We start from the raw sequence: 19,115 nt of genomic DNA on the forward strand, positions 1-19,115 counted from the left end.
GCTTTCTCCCCGTAGCATTCCTTGTATTTTTTTGGGTTATAGTCCTGCTCATAAAGGGTTCCGCTGTCTTGATCCTGCCACCACTAAGCTATATATCACCTGCCATGATCAATTTGATGAAACTCACTTTCCTGCTATCCCTAGCTCCCAGGCCCAACCTCTTTCCTCTATTCCTATTTCAAATTTCTTGGAACCACATCTTCATCATATTGATTCATCCCCCCCTACCAATTCATCACTGCACATTCCTCGATCCAGTTCATCCCCATGTGATATTTGTTCTGACCTTGTAGATGAGTCTGTGCAGGTTGATACTTCTCTTGCAAGTTCCACTTTACCACCCTCGACTTCTAATTCAACCTCTATTGAACCTCCTGTTGATTTCTCTTCTTTGGGCACTCATCCTATGATCACACGAGCCAAAGCTGGTATATTCAAGACTCGTCATCCAACAAATCTTGGTATTTTGGGCTCATCTGGACTTCTTTCTGCTCTTCTTGCATCCACTGAGCCAAAAGGATTCAAATCTGGGCTAAGAATCCTGCTTGGGTAGCTGCCATGGATGAAGAAATTCGAGCGTTACAACAAAATAATACTTGGACTTTGGTTCCTCGCCCTGCCAACACCAACATCGTGGGCTCTAAATGGGTGTTTCATATTAAATATTTGCCTGATGGATCCGTTGAGCATTTCAAGGCTCGTCTTGTTGCCAAAGGTTATACTCAAGTTCCTGGTCTTGACTACACTGACACTTTCAGTCCAGTTGTTAAAGCTACCACTGTCCGTGTTGTGCTTTCTATTGCAGTCACAAATAAATGGCCTCTTCGACAACTTGATGTCAAGAATGCTTTTCTCAATGGAACTCTTATTGAATGTGTTCATATGGAACAACCTCCTGGGTATATTGATCATCGATTTCCCACTCATGTTTGTCTATTAAAGAAAGCCCTCTATGGCTTAAAGTAAGCTCCTCGTGTTTGGTTTCAGCGTTTTAGCTCATTTCTTCTCACACTTGGATTTTCTTGCAATCGCGCTGACACGTCCCTTTTTGTCTTTCATCAACAATCTAACCTTATCTATTTGCTTCTTTATGTTGATGACATTATTGTTACCGGCAACAACTCATCTCTTTTTGACAGCTTTACTCACAAGCTTCATTCTGAGTTTGCTACCAAAGATTTGGGTTCTCTCAGTTACTTTCTTGGTCTTGAAGCTTCACCCACTCCTGATGGTCTCTTTATTAGTCAGTTAAAATATGCTCGAGATATTCTTACTCGTGCTCAGTTGCTCGATAGCAAACCAGTTCACACTCCCATGGTTGTTTCTCAACACCTGACTGCTGATGGTTCTCCTTTCTCTGATCCTACTCTCTACAGATCTCTTTTTGGCGCCGTTCAGTACTTGACTATTACGCGTCCAGATATTGCTTATGCTGTCAATTCTGTCAGTCAATTCCTGCATGCCCCTACTGCAAATCACTTTCTTGCTGTCAAAACGTATTCTTCGCTATGTCAAAGGAACACTCCACTTTGGTCTTACCTTTCGTCCATCCACTGTTCCTAGTACGCTAGTCACTTATTCGGATGCTGACTGGGCTGGTTGTCCCAATACTCGTCGTTCTACATCTGGCTATTTTATTTATCTTGGTAACAATCTCGTTTCTTGGAGTGCCAAAAAGCAACCTACTATCTCACGCTCCAGCTGTGAATCTGAGTATCGTGCTCTTGCCACAACTGCTGCTGAACTTCTTTGGGTTACGCATCTTTTGCATGACCTCAAGGTTCCTATTTCACAGCAGCCCTTACTCTTATGTGACAACAAAAATGCTATTTTTTTGAGCTCTAATCCTGTTTCTCACAAGCGGGCCAAACATGTTGAACTAGATTATCATTTCCTTCAAGAACTTGTTATCGCTAGCAGACTTCGCACACAATATGTACCCTCTCATCTTCAAGTTGTTGACATCTTCATAAAGAGTATTTCTCGACCTCTCTTTGAATTTTTCAGATCCAAGCTTCACGTTCGTTCAAATCCGACGCTCAGCTTGCAGGGGGTGTTAAGGATAGTTGACCGTTCATTATAAGTAAAAATATCTAGATATTTGCCTTACATTACGGGTTACCATATTTGCCCTATTATTAAAGGCAAATATATTGTATTCATTTATTATTCTTTTCTTTTATCGCTATTTCCATATTATTTGTAATTTACCATATTTCTGTATTCTGTAAATGATTATAAATAAGAGAACTCTTACCACCATTTAGGTGTGGTGGATTCAGCAAACATTCACAAGTTCGAAAACATTTTCATCAAATTTCGAAAGCAAAAGGAGAGAACAAAATATGATGATTCCGATTTCATGGTATAACCAAACAATCTTGCCACCAGCCTTGTACGTTCTTGTTCGTATATGAAAAAATGGGTTTGAAAATATTGAGTATTAAAATCCACGGAAAGTAATCACATATTGAGGATTAGATATCTGCTCACCATCAATAATATGCAATGTGCAACTGTGAGACCTAAAACTTAAAAGCGTATATGATCTCGTAGTCAATTAGCACATCAACTAAATATGTCAATTCTTAGAGCTACACACGAGGGAGTCAGTAAATCCGAATCACTCCAATTTATGAGTGCCATGACAAAATAAGGCAAGTACCGATTCTCTAAGGTACATGTGAAGGATGCTCGATGAACTTTACTCCAACGGATAGAATTAACACATAGTTAGTAAAGTCGAGCCACTTCAACACATGAATTTTTTCTTTATACAACCACACATGTCAAACAATAATGCGTTAGATCCCAATGCCATGCATCTATGCACAAATCTCACATGAATCACCTACAACACAATTTTGACAAATGCATACACATGTAACCTAGATTTACATGATTGATGGCGGTCGAGTAAGAGCATGTAGTGTCTGCAATGTATGCAAGTGGCGACAATGACTTTGAGCAAGCAGTTTGTAGAATCGAGAAAGTGGCTTAGGTGCTGCGACGGACCAATCCAAGTTTAAAAATAGGATATTAAACAAAACTTAAAACGAAATTAAGAAAGGTATTCATGTATGGTTACTGATCCATGCAAGGGTACCACGATCGAGGGTGGAGGAGATCTTCGACGTAAAGTACGAGAAAGATCAATTACATGCGATGATCATGGAGAAAGCCAAGCTGTGAATGAGCCGATTGAAGCCTAAAGAGGCGTCAAAAACTGAAACAATCGCATAGACTACGATGTTGGATGTGGCCCTTGATCGAAGTACACTGAAACAAATAAATTGAAGTAGAAATAAGAATTTGAGGGAAGGGTTTCTTGAAACAGAAGAACCTTAAACACTATACTTTTCAATTCTTTTTGTTGTTGTCAATAGAGCATACATAGAACATATATCTAATGAGTATTTATAGAGAAAACATAAGAAATTTCACCCTAAACTTTCTTTCGAAGTTAAAAACCACTAAATAAATCACTAAATTTGCTCCACAATTTGACAACCACTAACAATTCTCGTTACTCAATAAATTAGTAACTTATTTTTCTAAGTCAAGTTTATTGGCTCACAATCTCCCTCGAAAACTAGACTTTGTTCGAGATTCTTCACTCTTAGCAACTTCTACTACTCTGAGCAATAGCCACATATTGCTCTCCGGTGCATATGAACTCCACAAAAACCTGTCTTTCCTCGACATACTCACGATTGAAGTAGAAGTGAGTGTCAATGTGTTTGCTACGTCCGAGAAATATTGAATTTGTGACCACTAAGATATCCTATGAAAACACAAGAAATTGCCTGAGATTCAATTTTTTTGTTTAGGAGTACTACAGTTGCATAAAATTTACAACAAAAAATAAAACTTTAAGATGATGAAATGTAGGTGGGCATTTGTAAAGTGCTTCAAATGATGTATTGTTAGATAACAATGGTGATGGTGTTATATTTATAAGATAAACTGCAGTTAACTGCACTCTCCTAAAAATTAAGTGAAACATGTGACTGAAAGAGAAGAGACCTAGCTATATTTAGGATATAACGATGTTTACGTTCTACGACTTCATTTTGTTGTGGAGTATAGACACAAGTACGCTGAAATCCAGTGCCACAAGAAATAAAAAATAGTTGCAAAGACAGGAACTCAGTCCCACTGTCTGATCGTACTATCTTGATAGTAGTATGAAATTGGGTTTAAACGAATTTAATAAAGTTTATTAACAAATGTTGTACTTTTGATTTATGTTGCATAAGAAAAACCTAAGTAAATCGAGTAAAATAATCAACAACAGTGAGAAAAACAAACAAACAAACAAACAAACAAACAAACCAGAATGGGTATGAATTTTATCAGGTCCCCAATATCACAATATAAGAGATCAAAGGCAGAATGTGTTGTTATTGAGCTTGTTGAAAAAGACAACCTAGTTTGTTTTGCTATTGGGCAAATACTACCATTATGAGAAAAATAGCATTATTAAAATGCAATTAATCAACTAAAAATTTAAAACGAGAGAATGAAGGATGACCTAGGCGTAAATACCACAATTCAGATGACTGAGATAGTTGATGAGTTGAAGATTTGATTGGAGATGAAAAAATATGATATAGACCTCTGAATTGTTTACCTGAGCCAACCATCTTCTGTTAGTTGAGAAGCATCAACCATATTTATAGATGATAGATATCCATGATTGTTGCGTCTATTGACTTGTACTACCTTTCCAAAATTATTTTTCTATCGACGTCGATCTTTTGTATGTCCCCTTTTATTGCAAAATTTACAATGAAACTTAAGGGTTCGACGCTCATCCATTGTATGACCAGTTCTATTGCAGTGTTCGCATGATTTGTCCTAGGTGAATTTTGAATATGTTGTCTTCTTCTACACTGCTGTTGCAGTTGAGAAATTCTTAGTAGATTCAGCAGTTATCTAACATTGCATCTCTTCGTGTACAAGTAATGAATAGACTTGTCTCACAATAGGTAATGAAGTTATCATCAATATGTTAGATCTCACCATTTTATAAGACTCATTGAGCCCCATGAGTAGTTGCATCAACTTGTGTTCTTCTCATTGATCAACATGTATTTGGCGTTGATTACAGACAAATGGTGTGCGGTGCACTTCCAATTCATTCTAGAGTACTTTGAGCTTAGAAATATGCTGATAGTTCCATGGTTCCCTATGACATCATTGCTATCGACTTTTGTATATGAAAAATTGCTAGAGCATTTTTTTTTTGTGAGAATTGATTATAAAGATCAATCCACATTCAAACACGTGCATGCACTTTGAAATTTGATTAGAATAGTAATGATTTTTTTTTTTTTTATAAAGAAACAAGAAGAGACCACTAAAATACACCACTACAAGATCAAACTATTTAAAATACATGAAATGCATCCGTGCTACAAGCAAGCTACTTTGAGCTTAGTGAAATATGTTGACATCTCCACCTCGACCACTACATCGAGCTCCGCCTAAAAGAAAGTTGAAGTAGCACGGATGAGTATATAAAACATACTCAATAAGCAGCTTGCTAGTAGTTCATATTTCATTATTAAATCTTATTATATTTTTCATACGTTTGGTATCTTATTCTCTTTTGGGGATTCGTTCCCCGTATAGGCTCTTCCTAGGCTACACCCTAGATTTCTCATTCTACTTGCTCTTGGTTCTTGGTCCTATCTAGACCTCAAGCCCTCCGAATATTCTTAATTTCTTTAGGTCTCTAGTTTAGTCATTTCTGCTAGTCTCATCATCATCATCATATCTCAGAGTCCTCGAGGTGCGACCTTAGTTCTCAAAGGTTCATGCATTCTAGGAATTGACCAACTCTCAAGTGTACTACTGTGGACCCCCACCACTCATGACCAGTTCACTTAAAGAAAACTAACTATTAAACTTCCTATAAATCCCCACAAAGTACTATCTACAATAATAGGCCAGTCCTATAGTTATTCGGACCCCTAACAATCGAGTCAGGCTTACGATTAAGGGGTTAGCTGGGGAACCTCTAATCGTACCCATATAACCGCTAACTCACATGCGTGAACAATAAATCTTGACCAACTCTAATGTACCAATGTAGACCCCTGTCACTCGTGACAGGTTCACTAATAAAAAATTAACTGGCAAACTTCTTATAAGTTCACACAAGGAACCATCCACAATAAAATGGTCATGTCTATAGTTATTTGGACCCCTGACAATCGACAGGTTTACGATTAGGGGTTAGTTGGTGAACCCCTAATCATCCTCATATAACTCCTAATATCAGAACATATGTAACATATAAATAGCATAATGATCAAATCATGGAAACCTAATCGTAAATTTCAATCATAGGACATTTCATATGCGTTTCAGTAAACAAACATAATCACATTGAACATGTGTCATCACAACTCATTCTATGCTCAAAAATATATAATTGGTCTCCCATAACATGCTTTAAATCATACTAAAGGCATGCTCTTAATTTCGGTCATATCATAACTCAACAGTTCATTCTTCGATAAATGTACTCTTACATACATCAAACCAACTCATTTCATGCTCAAATTTCTATGACTTCTCATATCATACTTTCATGCATACCACGAGTATAGCTAATTCCAAGGTTCCGAGGTGCCACTTACATGGGAAGCATGACACTTTTTGTTTTGATTTCCATCCTTAGAAGACTCCAAAATTTATCAAACTCCTTAAATAGTTCCTATATTGAGACAAATGATGAAATCCGGTGAAAAAGAATGATGCGCGTGGAACATATCAAGGAAGCAAAAATGTAGACCTTGAAGAGTGAGTTCGAGGCTATCTGCAAGAAGGACGGTGAGTCAATAGGCAACTTTACCATGAAGTTGACGACGATCGTCAGCGGCATTCGTTCATTAGGCGGCATGGTGGAGGAGATCCTTCGCCTCACGAAGTTTCTTCTAGTTGTTCCCCAATATCCTTGCAAATTGTTATCTGGATCAAGCAGTTTGGCAAGCTCAAGAAAATGTCAGTTGATGAGGTCGTTAGTCGTTTAAGGTCCATGAGGAGATACTTTGTGGCTACGAAGACAAAGAGGAGGAAAAATACCTCTTACTCACACATGAGGAGTGGCTCGCTCGGACAAAAAATAATGATGTGGCTGGCTCTTCTTTTTCAAGTACGAGGGGACGTGACAACCATAACATGGAAAACTGAGGTCGTGGACGTGGTCGCGGATATGGCCGTGGATGTGGTGGCAAAGGAGGTCGTGACAATACCTCGCAAACCCATAATAATGTCAATCCCTGGAAGTACAAGAGTATGATCAAGTGTTACTCTTGTGGAAAATATGGGCACTATGCGATATAATGCCATAAGAAGAAGTGAGATGAGAAGGCAAACTACACTCATGCAAGATCAAGAGCCTCACTGATGTTGGCCGAGAAGATACCCAACCTGTTAATGCTCAAAGAAGAAAAGGTTATGGCAAACCTTCTCACAAAGGGAGAAGATCGAATGGAGACCAACATGTGGTATCTTGACAACGTAGCAAGCAACCACATGACCAGAGATCGCACAAAATTCAAGGAGCTTGATGAGAAGCTCATTGGAAATGTGAAGTTTGGTCATGAATCAATTGTACTGATCAAGGCAAAGGATCAATCTTGTTCCTGTGCAAAAATGGAGACCAACATTTACTGACCAAGATATACTATATCCCAAACTTGAAGAGTAACATTATCTACCACTCAAAAGTGTGAATAGATCTGAAAATAATATTATTACTCAAGTAAACATTATAGAATTAAGAATGAGAAATAGAATTGGGATAGAAGGTTCAATCTTCATTGATATGAGAAATAGAATTGGGATAGAAGGTTCAATCTTCATTGATATTTACAACGTTTAAGTAGGATACAAGCTACCAACTAATACCTACAAATAAAAAAATATAAACTAACTAAATCTTGAGAAAAAATAAAATCATAAAAGGAAAAATATTAACGGATTACACGAGAGCCTTACGAAAAACTTCAAACTCCATTTTGGCAAGTGTCTTAGTAAATATGTGTGCAACTTGCTCATTAGTATGTATTTTTTGCAATTCAACATCTTGTGATAACACTTTCTCGAACAAAATGATAATTATCACAATTAATTTGAATTGGCTGATTGAGGATAGTCACATTTCTTGAATAAGCCTTCTGAGACACAAACATTTTTTAGTAGCCATTGTAATAGCTACATATTCTGCTTCTTCCAGCACGGCCTTGATTTACCCTCCACTGTGCTGAAACCTCCTCAGTGACTTTAGATGCAGCATCATCTTGGGACTGCTGCCACCGTCTCAAGCATCACTACTCGACAACCGTAGTGCCTCTAAAAGAAGATATCAGTTGGGATTCAAAGAAGCTTCACAACGGGGTAATCGACTTAGTTCAGAAAAAGATCTTAGCTCATAGTGCTTTCCAAGATCTATCGACACATCTGCTCTATATGTCTCGCATGGCATAATGCAATTCCAAAGCCATTCAGACCCATCTTCCCTAGTAATCTTCGGCCTGTAAATCCTCCAATAGCTTGAAACCAGCGCATTATCCTTCTTTTTTCCTTTTGATCCTTAACATCCTTAATCCCCTGTTCCTCAGCCACCATCGTGGATGAGCTCATCAACCTCTGCCATTGGAATCCGCCATCCGCCAACGGCTGGTACCTCGTCGATGGTGACGCCGCTGCAGCAAAAGTGACCTTCATACCACCAGCTATCGAGTCTGGAGAAACTGGTGGGCCTGGATCGGGTGACATGACAGGAGTAAGTGGTTGCATTGGTCCTAGAGGTCCAAAAGAACCCCCCTAGTACTTGGCCCTTCCATATCATTGTCCCTGCAAATTTCAGCAGCTCCATGTTCTCTATCTGTCCAAGCTCCATATTTTGCAGAATATGTTGCATGGGAGGTTGAAGGACTGACAACCACACTTTTGCCTTTTATCTCTAAAATTTTGAGTAAGTGCATTAGTTTTTGTTGTCTCTCCACTTAACCTTTCTTTTTCTACCTCTGTATCTAATACATCAAAATCCCTAGTCTTCCCTTCTTAATTGATGCCCTTGCTTTCTTTGCACTCGTCATCCAACTGATCTAAAAATTCTAACGAGTTCTTGTCATCCATCCCATTACCTTGTTCTCTTTCACCAACCAAACTGTCTTCCAATTTGTCGCCTTTATCAGCCACAACATCACATTCATCCTTGGTACAATTCACAAAATCAATCGATACATCCCGACTTTCTGATAAACCAGCGTCATCACAGCAAGCTTTTGTCTCTTTAGCCACATCCATTCTCTTATCCAACAACTCAGCCTCTAGTACAACACTACCTTTCTGAACTTGGTCTAGATTCTCACTTTTAACCTCCCTCTGGCCATTATCAGGTTCCAAATGCTTTTCTTCTACCAACTTATCTTCACTCTAAGGAAACGATTCAACTTCACATCAAGTTTTCGATTTTGGATCTGGTAAGTTCAAGATGTTGGAAAAAGGGATAGTGAAAGAGATAAGAATAGATAGAATAGATGAATGCTACAGTGCTTTATTATTGTTTACTGACTTGATGCTTAAAGGGTTACACAATTCCAGTATTTATAGCTTATACACTAGACCAGAAATAGTAAGTCATGGAAATCTAGATAAATTCAAATCTACTAACAATCTCTTCAAATCTTGGTAGTTTGAATATTTGAATCATATCTCAACTACTCTAAATCATATCTTTTTGAACACTTTGAATCATATCTCAACACTCCCCTTGATTCAAAGTTGCAAATGTCAAGTAATCGTCTGAAGTAGCAAAACTTTTCTTTTGACAAAGCCTTGATAAGTATGTTTGCTAGCTGTTCATCGGTGTTACAATATTCCAAGACAATTTCTTCGTCTGCAACAAGGTCACGAATATAGTGATGTCGAAGTTCAATATGTTTTGTTCTATTGTGAAACACTGGGTTCTTTGTCATAGAAATAGTTCTTTATTATCACAAAATATCTTTGTTGCCCCTTTTTGCTCTTGTTGAAGATCAGCTAACATTCTTCTTAGCCAAATGGCTTGACACGCTGCTGAAGTTGCTGCAACATATTCTGCTTCTGACGTTGACAACGTCACTGTTGCTTGCTTCTTTGAGCTCCAAGTGATCGCTCCTGACCCTAAAGTGAAAACATTGGCTGAAATGCTTCATCTATCATCTAATAATCCTGCCCAATCACTATCAGTGAATCCATATAGTTTGAAATTAGAGGATTTAGAATACCAAATTCCATACTCCATAGTTTTGGCAATGTAACGTAAGACTCTTTTTACTGCTCCATAATGAACCTTTGAAGGATGTTGCATAAACTTAGAAATAATACCAACAGGAAATGCAATGTCGTGTCGTGTGTGAGTTAAGTAAATTAATCCGCCAACCAAACTCCTGAACCTTCTAGCATCTGTCATTTCTGCTCCATCATCATGTTGTAATTTCTCATTAATATTCATAGGTGTAGCTGCAGGCTTACAATTAGGCATACCAAATTTACTCATAATATCTTTGGCATATTTTCTTTGTGAAATAAAAATTTCATCCTCAACTTGATATACTTCAAGACCAAGAAAATAGTGTAATAGACCCATATCTGACATCTCAAATTCACTCATCATTTGAGACTTAAATTTATCCAAAAGAGAGTTAGAAGAGCTAGTGTAAATAATATCGTCAACATAGAGGCAAATAATGATGAAATCACTTTTACCTTCCTTCTTCACATATAAAGTAGGCTCATTCTCACTTCTCATGTATCCTTTCCTTTGAAAATACTCATCAATCTTGCTGTACCAAGCTCGAGGGGCATGCTTTAATCCGTATAGTGCCTTTCTCAACTTGTATACCTTTGTTTCTTTGTCCTTCTTTATGAATCCTTCTGGTTGTGCTACATAAACCTCTTCTTGTAAATCTCCGTTAAGAAATGCTGACTTAACATCAAACTGATAAACCGGCCACCGCAATTCTACTGCTAATGCTAGAATAGTTCTTACAGTTTCAAAACGAGCTACTAGAGAAAAAGTTTCTTCAAAATCTATACCTTATTGTTGTGCATACCCTTTTGCTACAAGACAGGCCTTATGCTTTTGTATGCTACAAGATTTATACTTCTTTGGAGGTGTCTCATCCGAAAGTTCTACAAGAGAAGAATCGTTGTTTAGTGATGCTAAAGATGATGAATTTGACACATTTTGTGTTGCAGTGGAGGCACCAGGGGAGATGCACTGGAGTTGACCCTTGTCTCTTCATTTGGAAAAATTTCAACTGTAATCTTTTGCTGCTCCTGTTCTTTACTCCAATCCCAACTCACGTTTTCATTAAATATTACATCCCTTCTAACTAAAATCTTTTCACTGATGGGGTTGTATAATTTATATGCCATTGATTGAGTACAATAGCCAATGAAAATGCATTTTTCCAGATTTTTCATCAAGCTTTTGACGAATTTGAGGATGTTTCAAAGCATAAGCAACACAACCAAAGATTCGTAAATGACTTACAGTTGGTTTCCTTCCATGCCATGCTTCATAAGGAGTTCGATTCATAACCGCCTTTGTTGGTGAGATGTTTAATAGATAAACAGATGTTGCTATGGCTTCTGCCCAAAATTGATTTGGAAGTCTCCTTGCTTGTAACATACTTCTTGTCATCTCCACAATAGTTCGATTTTTTCGTTCAGCGATTCCATTTTGTTCTGGAGTGTAGGGAGCTGTTAATTCTCTTTGGATTCCCTCTTCTTCACAAAAGAGATTAAACTCTTTAGATATGTACTCGCCACCTCTGTCTACTCGCCACCTCTACCATAGCTTTAAAAATTTGGAACTTCTGAAAAGTTTCTGACTTATGTTGTAGGAAGTAAACCCAGCTCATGCGACTATAATCATCATTGAATAGGAAAAAATATATACTCCCACCCAAGGACTTCGTTTGCATTGGCCCACATAAATCGGCATGAATTAGTTCTAGACAATGTGAAGCTCTTCAAGCTTTTCCAATTGGAAAGGACTTCCTAGTTTGCTTGCCATAAATGCATCCTTCACATAAATTAGTTGAGTCAATTCTTGGTAATCCGAAAACCAAACTTTTATTCCTAAGTATTTTCAGGTCGTTCATATGAAGATGTCCATATCTGAGATGCCATAATGTTGAGTCATCTTTCGTGCTAGCAGCAAGAGCAAAATCCTCCATGTTAAAAATATCAAGTGAAAACATCTTATTTGAAGTCATGACAATTTGAACTTTATGGCCTGATTTCTTATGTGTAATGACACATGTGTTGCATCAAATAGAACTGAATGTCCTCTGGTCATCAATTGTCCAACACTCAATAAATTATACCCTAAATCATGTACAAATTGAACATTATCTAATTGTTTTATCTTACCATGACTGGTTTCGACTTTCATTGTACCTTTTCCCTCAACTTGCATCTCTTTTGTGTTTCCAAGTTGCACCTTAATTTTTTGCGTCTCATCAAGCTCTTTGAATAAAGATTTGGTGCCTGTCATATGGTTCGAGCATCCGCTATCAACAAACCATAAGTCACCCTTTTTTGGATTAGTATCCATGCACGCCATAAGCAGCTTTTCTTCTTCTTCTTCTTCATTTTCTACTGCAAAATTCATTCGTTGATTTTTATACCAACAATCAGATTTTGTGTGCCCATACCTTCTGCAATGGTAACATTGTATGACATTCCTTTGTTCATTGAATTGTGTCCATCACTTCTCCATCTACCCCTGTTATCACGACCACCATGGAAGCTACGAAATCCTCCTCTTCCATGACTTCTACCTGCTAAATGAATATTTTCTCTTTCGTTGTTTTCGTTGTTGGTTGTCTCCTTCACCTGTAGTACCTTTTCTTCGTTCCTTTCTGATGCTTTATTGATTCCTGCCTCATGGGTCTGAAGCAAGCCCATCAATTCATCAACGGAGAGTATGGATAGATCCTTAGCTTCTTCTTTGGCAGCCACCACATGGTCAAACTTTGGAGTCAAGCTTCTCAACACCTTTGCAACAATTGTTTCGTTTGAAATTTTCTCTCCATAGGTACGCATTTGACTGACTATTGCCATTGCTCTTGACAAAAAATCAGCAATTGATTCGTCATTCGTCATGAGTAGAGTTTCAAAATCACGTCTTAGAGATTACAATTTCACCATGACCTTTGAATCTCCTAAAAACTCCTTCTGTAGAATTGACCATGCCTGCTTTGATGTGGTTGCTGCTGCAATTTGTGAGAAGATGATCTTATGAACTGCTTGCTGAATAATGAATAAAGCCTTGACATCGTTTTTCTTGGTTTCTCTTAGTCTCTCCTTTTCTTCTATTGTGGGTTCTAATACATTAACAAACTCGTGCTCCACCAAGTCCCATAACTCCTGCGATCTGAGCAAGGTCTTCATCTTGATGCTCCACCACTCATATTTCTCACCATTAAAGATCGGTAACAACGGTGCAGAGGAAGAAAAACCAGCTACTGCCATTTTTGTTTTGTGAAAGAAAATAATCACTCGCCCTCATGTCGAACGAACTTGGCTCTAATACCAAAATTGTTGGAAAAAGGGATAGTGAAAGAGATAAGAATAGATAGAATAGATGAATGCTGCAGTGCTTTATTATTGTCTACTGACTTGATGCTTAGAGGGTTACACAATTCCAGTATTTATAGTTTATACACTGGACTAGAAATAGTAAATCATGGAAATCTAGATAAATTCAAATCTACTAACCATCTCCTAAAATCTCCTAAAATATTGGTAGTTTGAATATTTGAATCATATCTGAACTACTCTGAATCATATCTTTTTGAATACTTTGAATCAATCTCAACACAAGATACGGTTCAGGTTTAGGTTCAGATGCAAGTGCAGTTTCAGCCACAGGGACAGGTTTTAATTCTCCTTCCTCCATTTCACTATTATTCCCACTATAATCCTGCAAGTCCTCCCCCTTTTTCACCTCAATACTCTTTGATTGCTCGCTCTCTGAATTCTTCGACTTTGTCGGTGACTTGGACTTTGATTCTTGGGCTCTCACACCCCTTGGAGCCAAGCTAGGTCAGGTTCTTAATTTCGATTGCTCACTACTTGAATCTTTAGACAGATATGGCGATTTCACATCTCTCAATCCCTTGGGAGAATTCCTCTCACTCCCTCTCTCGTCCAATCTTGGAGACATCTGATAGTTGTTTCTTTTCTTCTTCTGCTTCCTGTTGGGTTTATTTTTGTGTGATTCAAATGCGCTAAGTTGATTATTTGTTTTCTTTAGTTCCTCCTGGAGTTGAGAAAGCCGTGATTCCAATTCAGCCACTTTGCTAGGCCTTTTACTCTTCTTTTGACAATGTGGATGAACATCTGATAGAAGAGTTTCGTTTCCAGTTGCATGATGAGAACAACCAAAATCGACAATTCATTCTTCATTGTAGTCTATAAAGGCATGAGCATCTGTAGAGACATCATCTTGATGTACAGCTGAAATCACATTTGTTCGCTGGTCAAGAACCTCAATGGTTAAGCAGGGTTCCCAAATTGGATCTAAAGAACTTTGACTTTCATGTACTGCATTTGCTTCTAATTCCTGCATTTTAATTCAGCAATTTGGCTTATATGGCCTTACTTTCCGCAACGATGACACACCACTTTCACCCAACAATCTTATTTGAAATGGCCGGGTTTTCCACACTTGTAACAAACTTTAAATGGCTTCTTTGACGACTCCTCACTTCTGAATTGATTCCCATTGCTTGATGAAGGCTTTGAATGAAAATTATGTCTTCTTTGTTCTTTGACATACAACACATCTTAGGACTTTAGGGAAAGCTCGTTGGTGCTAGTCATTTGCTAAATCAAAGCTTCCTGATTAGAAAGCAAATTCTCCAATTCAATAACTGTAGGCTGATTTGGTCACCCTTGTATTGAGGAAACAAATGACATAAAGTCTTTTTGTAATCCACGAATAAGATAACGCTGTAATCGAGCATTACTCACTAGCTCCTCAACATCTAATTCTGAAATTTCATAACACAAATTTTTCACTTTTAAGAAATATTCCTCAACATAAAATTACCTTAAGTTACCACAGCTAATTCATTCTTTAGAAACTGCAATTGAGCTGTATTTTTCTTAATGAACAACTTTTGAAGTGTTTCCCACACTTGTTTTGGTGATTTTAAATCATGAACATGATCAATATATTCCTTGCTAATCAAAATTCGCAAGGTAAATAAAGCTTTTCCACATTTGATCTTCCATTTTCGGCGTAATTCAGCATTCTGTGGAGTATTGGCAGGAATTTCTATGTCATCACCACAAATCTTGCCCCTATAGATAAGCTTCCATACATAACTTCCAATAATTATAATTATTGCCAACAAGTTTTTCCATAGCTATACCCATAGGAGCACTTCTACCCTATATCTCGTTGAGTAATAATATCAAACCCTTACCATCTTGACTCTGATACCAACTGACACAATATCTACCACTCAAAAGTGTGAATAGGTCTAAAAATAATATTATTACTCAAGGAAACAATATAAAGTTAGGAATGAGAAATAAAATTGGGATCGAAGGTTCAATTTGATATTCACAACATTTAAATAGGATATAAGCTACAAACTAATACCTACCAATAAGAAAATATAAACTAACTAAATCTTGGGAATAAAATAAAATATACTACTAATCCAATCATAAATGGAAAATATTAACCGATTACGAATACCTACATATATTTCATAACTAATATATTCTCCAAATATTAACTGATTACGAATATCTTGACTAATTCAAACTAGCAATAAGTTGCACTAAATTCTTACAGTTAGCTGGCTCGTTCCTCAAGATGTTCGACAGAAATGAAAATTTGTTGATGAAGGTAAAATGGTAGCATAACCACCTGTACAAATACTATTGGAGACTAGTCATCCCACCTCCCTTTTGACGGCACTTGCAGACCCGACTTGGCTATGACATGCAAGACTTGGGCACATGAACTATCAAACACTCAAAATGATGGCAGAGAAGAAGATGGCTATGGGGCTACCCAAAATCATGCACCCGAACCAGCTATGTCAAAGTTGCCTAGTCTACAATCAAACAAGACTGTCATTCCCAGCTCAAAGTATTTTTCGTGCTGAGCAACCATAGTAACTGGTTCATGTAGATTTGCGTGGCCCGATCACCCCATCATCGATTAGGGGTAACAAGTATTTTCTCTTACTTATTGATGATTATAGCCATTGGATTTGAGTGTACATGCTCAAAGAAAAAGAAGAGGCATTATGTGCGTTCAAGAAGTTCAAAAGACTCGTTGAAAACAGGTCTAATCACAAGCTAAAAATCTTGTGTACTGACTGATGTGGTGAGTTCTGAACCCAAAAAATCTCAAAGATTTACAAAGAGGAAGGTATCAAGTGTCAACTCACCGCACCGTACACACCACAACAAAATGGTGTAGTCGACAAAGAAACCGTATCATAATGAACACTGCAAGAAGCTTACTCAAGAGCATGCAAGTCCCAACGATTTTCTGGGACGAGGCAATACGGCATGAAGTTTATCTTCTAAACCATTTATCGACAAAGGGGCTGGACACTCGCACCCCCTATGAACTATGGTTGAACAAGACACATCACTTCGAGTACCAAAGAGTCTTCGGATGTACAACACATGTTAAGACGACAAAGCTGGTAGGTCTAAAGAGTTCAATTTGTTTTTTTTTTAAGAAATGGGCATCCAAAGGGAGTTAACAGCTCCTTACACTCAAGAAAAAATGGAACCATTGAATGATAAAATGAAACTATTGTGAAGATGACAAGAAGTATGTTACAAGCAAGAGACTTTCAAACCAATTTTGGGCAGAAGCTGTAGCAACATCTTTCTTTCTATTTAATCTCTCACCAACAAAGTTTGTTATGAATCGAACTCCTTATAAAGCATGGCATGGAAGGAAACCATTTGTGAGTAATGTGGTTTTATAGGGAGTAGTTAAGCATCAGATTTAGCCTATCGCGAGTGACTTGAGCCAAGGCTAGATAGGTAAGTAATCTTACTGTTGGAGTTAGTTGCTGAATATGTATGATGGTGCGTATCCTGTGGCCTTTGCATATACCGTGTGTGTTGCCGTTGTGTGCTATGTCATGTGTTTTCGCTATAAAATGTTTATGTACCCCACGCTTATGTGATTTTGTTTTGCCATGAATTGTTTACCTTATATGCATGAAATTAGTTGACATGCCATGGATGTGTTGAGAGCTTTGCATGCCATGGATGTGGTGATTGGGGAACTATGATACGCTTACATAATGCTTAACTAAGCAATGCTATGTAACACGACAAGGGAATGGAATGTTGTATGTATAATGCCATGGAGGTAAGCTTTAGGGACCTCATGTATGTTGTGTGTCACGTGCATAGGGTTACTTCCCCATTATGTTATGATGGTACGAACGCATACATTCGATATTATGCTTGCTATGATATCATGCAAGCTTTTCCTTTTCCGTGGCATTCGATAACGTGTATCACGTGTACCCGACCAAGCTAGGCCTAGGGAGTTTGTATACGAATCAACATGGTGGGCCTATGTTTACGTAAGTGGGCCATGTGTGGAGAAGTACCACGAATCCACCCTACTCGGATAAAGTAAGGGCCTAAGGTCATGTGAAGGGAATGGAAGACAGGTCCCCCTCACGTTTTCATGCTTGTATTTGTGCATGTGTGCTGCACGTGATTTGCATGTGTGCTGCACGTGATTTGCATGTGTTCTGAATGTGTATTGGATGCCTAACCCCAACAGTGGGGCAACTTACTGGGTATTTTATAAAATACTCAAGCCACGTGGTACCTACATTTTCAGGTAAATGCAAGGCTCCCGGTGAAAGCTGTGAAGGCCATGAAAGTTAAGGGGAGGGTTTGTAGGACAGTAGATGCTATGTTCGAGATTTCCTTTGAATAATAAATAATTGCATTTTTTTTCCTAGTTAGTTGTTGGTTGATTCCCGAGTTAGGTTGATCCTTCGTGTTATGAACCTGCTTATAAAAGTCATGTCATTGTTATTAAGGTTGTTTTATATGAGCTTCCGCATTTTTGCCTTATGAATGTAACGTAACGTCACAAATTAGGTTAAAGAAAATTAGGGGCATTACAATTTTTTTTTTCTTTAATAGTAAAACAAAGTTATCTCATTCACGTTGGAGTTCTTAGACTAGACCATAACCTTTTCTCCACTTCACATGAAATTTTTTCCTTTCTTTAGAAGTTGTGTGCTTACTACAATACTTATCTAATAAAAGCAAGCCTATTGAACATTTGAGATCTCAATTATAAAGAAACTTTTAACAAAATAGTGCATACATGACAATGAAATATCCAAGTTGTTATTCAAAAATAAAATACTGACTTCGAAATGAATATACACGTCTCCCTTTTATTAAAAAATTTGGAGCACCAAAATAGAAGAAACTTGAGGAGGAGACATCCCAATCCCAATGAAGTTAGGAAAAGTATGTGATTAGGGTTGGGAGAGAAAAAATGGTAACCTAAGTTTGGGGATGTGTTTGATTCCTTGCTAAATAAACCTTAACCTAACAAACAAACCAGATTAATATCTTTTCAATTTTTTTAGTTTTTTTTTTAATAGGGTTTTACACCAAAAAAAAAAAAAAAAAAAAAAAAAAAAAAAAAAAAAAAAAAAAAAAAAAANAAAAAAAAAAAAAAAATCTATCTTTAAAAGTTGTTTAAAAGGTATCTTTGTTTTTGTGCATTTATTATATATATATTTCAAAAGGATCCAAATGAAACTCAAACAAATTCTAAGTTGATAAAAAATGGCTATGAATAATCTCTTTATGATTTTGTTGTTTACTTTTGGATCAACTTCTAATGTTTTCATTTGTTTTTCAAACCAATTTCCACATTCTCAATGGAAAGTGACGATTCTTAATTATCAAGACGTACCTTTACTGGCCCATTGCCAATCGAAAAACGACGATTTAGGTAAATAAGGGTGTTGCACCATGACAAATTTTTAACGAGACCACATTATTTT

The sequence above is a fragment of the Cucurbita maxima genome, unplaced genomic scaffold (assembly GCF_002738345.1).
Source record: "Cucurbita maxima cultivar Rimu unplaced genomic scaffold, Cmax_1.0 Cma_Scf00081, whole genome shotgun sequence".
In the NCBI taxonomy this organism is placed as follows: Eukaryota; Viridiplantae; Streptophyta; class Magnoliopsida; order Cucurbitales; family Cucurbitaceae; genus Cucurbita; species Cucurbita maxima.